This window comes from Alligator sinensis, unplaced genomic scaffold (assembly GCF_000455745.1).
Source record: "Alligator sinensis unplaced genomic scaffold, ASM45574v1 scaffold140_1, whole genome shotgun sequence".
Classification (NCBI taxonomy): Eukaryota; Metazoa; Chordata; order Crocodylia; family Alligatoridae; genus Alligator; species Alligator sinensis.
This window is the reverse complement of record NW_005841836.1, coordinates 2,377,473-2,379,782: the sequence shown is the minus strand read 5'-3', so window position 1 is coordinate 2,379,782 and position 2,310 is coordinate 2,377,473. Positions and strand designations below refer to the sequence as shown.

Here is a 2,310-nt window from a genome sequence, read left to right as displayed (position 1 = left end):
CTCAAGCCTGTTTTTACATCACTGTGCAGTGTAACAGGGCTTAAAAGGGGGCAATAGTTCTATCCCCTGTAAGGCCCCTTTTTAGTGTCAGAGGCCACATCTACACAAGACGCTTTACTGTGCAGTAGAGCTAATTACTGCACAGTAAGCATCCGCATCTACACAGCCTCCAGTAGCACGTGGCATTCATGACCACTGCCATTCTGCATGCCTGGCAGTTGACCAACTTGCAACACCCAACTCCCCCACCCGCTCTGGCCACCTGCTGGACAACTGATACATGGCCTTCTGGGGCTCCCACCACCATACAGCTGCTCCTGACAGCCCTGGTGACCACAGGCTCCAAGATACCTCTGCCAGGACCATCATCACCTTCCTGTCCCAACAGCCCCACTGCCTCTGGGCCCACCGCACCAGCCAGCACCGGTGGCAGCATGTCATACTGCAGGAATGGGATGATGACCAGTGGATCAGCATGTTCTGGATGACCTGGGCCACCTTTGAAGACCTGCTGCATCAGCTCCAGCCCTCCCTGGCCACAGACATTTCCTCCCTGGGTCTGGGGGCAGCAGCGAATGCCAGGGGCTCCTGTGGGCAGGAGGTGATGGAGGCCCTCCTCCAAGGCCCAGGCAGGGACCATGCCCTGTCTGGCCAGTTGCTGCTGGAGCAGCTCCATGCAGCACTGCTGCAGGGCCTCCAGCCGAGCCTAGTGCACCCACTGCCCCTGGTCCCGTGCCTCCTCCTGGGTGGTCTCCTGGGTGATGTTTTCATCCCACCAAGCCAGCTGCCATGCTTCCTATGCCAGTGCTGTGCCTGCTCCTGTACCACCCAGTTCTCAACTGCCACCACCAGACACTGGAGAAGGAGGGTCCAGGTCCTGGTGCACCACTGACACAGCCAACACTTCTGGGCAGCTCCAGTGGCAGGTGGCAGGAACCCTGCTGTGGCACTCCTGCAGGGCCCTGCAGCCTCTCTCCCATGTCCAGATGTTGGCCATGCAGAAGCAAGAGACAGAAGCCTTTTGTGCACGTTTGCAACATTGCAAAGATTAGTTGCTCTGCACCAGAGGTCCTGCCCTGCTCGGCCTCAGATCAGAGGTTGGCTGTACACAGGTGAGCAGGAACCTTGCTGCCACAGCCCCAGACCCCACTGACCCCCTCTCTCCCTGCATGCCAACTGTTCTGCTGTGCTGCTGCCCAGCTCACAACTCCTTGGCTCAGGGTACACAGGGCTCCTGGACAACTGGGGTAAAGGGCTGGCTTCACCCCTCCCCTCCCTGCAAGGGGCCTCTCTGGGGAGGCACCACAGGGCTAGCCCCACACCGCCACTGTGCCCCAAGCGTGCCTCTGCTGCATGTGCCCTAAGTGGTGTGCGATGAGCTGCTTGTGTAGGCAGACAGCTGCCCAAGCCACTATGTTCTGCTGCTTCTGATCCTGGTGGTGCCCCAGGCACACCTGCACTCCTAGTTTGAGACCCTGAGTGACAACAGTGGGGAGGGCAAGTGCAGGCTGCCCTGCAACCTCCACCACTACCTGGAGGGCTACCTGTCACAGAGCTACAAGTCCCTGCCCTCTGCTGCTAAGGAGGACATCACTGCTGGCATCAATGCCTTCCTCAATGTATGAGAGGCCTGTACCTGCCATGCTGTAGAAACATGCTACACCTGCTGGTGGCACTTGCAGGGGTACAGCCTGTCTCCTGAGCTGCTCAATAAAATTTTGAACTGTGTCCCACCTCTCTGCATGGTGTGTGGGCAGGGGGAGAAACCTGGGGCCAGGAGAGCGCAGGCAGGCTGGGCTGGGCAAGGAGTGTGAGCAGAGGTCAGGGGCAGGGGAAGGGCTGGGGACTGGGACAGCCCTCCCCCAGTGCAGGACTTACCATGTGTCTGGGGCTGGTGAGGCTGGCAGCTTGCCATGAGGCTCCCTGTCAGTGACAGCATCCAGCTGTGCCTGGTGTCCACAGCTTGTGGTGAACAGCAGACCAGCGCCCAGCCAGGGGCACTCCATGAGGAAAAGAAGGTGCTGCTGATGGCTGGCAGTGGTGTGGCCAGCCACTCATCATGACAGGGTGTGGGGCTAGGCCGAGGGTAAGGTAGCTGCTGGGCAGGGCTCCCCAAGGATACAGGGCTCTCTAATGGATGAAGTAGCTGGGGAGGTGGGTGGGATGCAGTGCTGAAGGCCTGAGGTCCCCTCCTCTAGTGATGCATCACTGGAGGCTTCAGGGTGCGGTGCGGGCAAGGGCAGGCCACCCCTGCTCCTGGGGTGCTAAAATGTGAGTCATCTCCCACATGAAAGGCATGATCTTCTGGGC

General features: G+C 59.7%; 1 pseudogene; it reads right to left on the bottom strand.

Annotated features, from left to right (window-relative positions):
• Positions 1 to 516: 516 nt before the first annotated feature.
• On the bottom strand, positions 517 to 1,171 carry LOC112550035 (annotated as a pseudogene).
• Between the last annotated feature and the right edge of the window lie 1,139 nt (positions 1,172 to 2,310).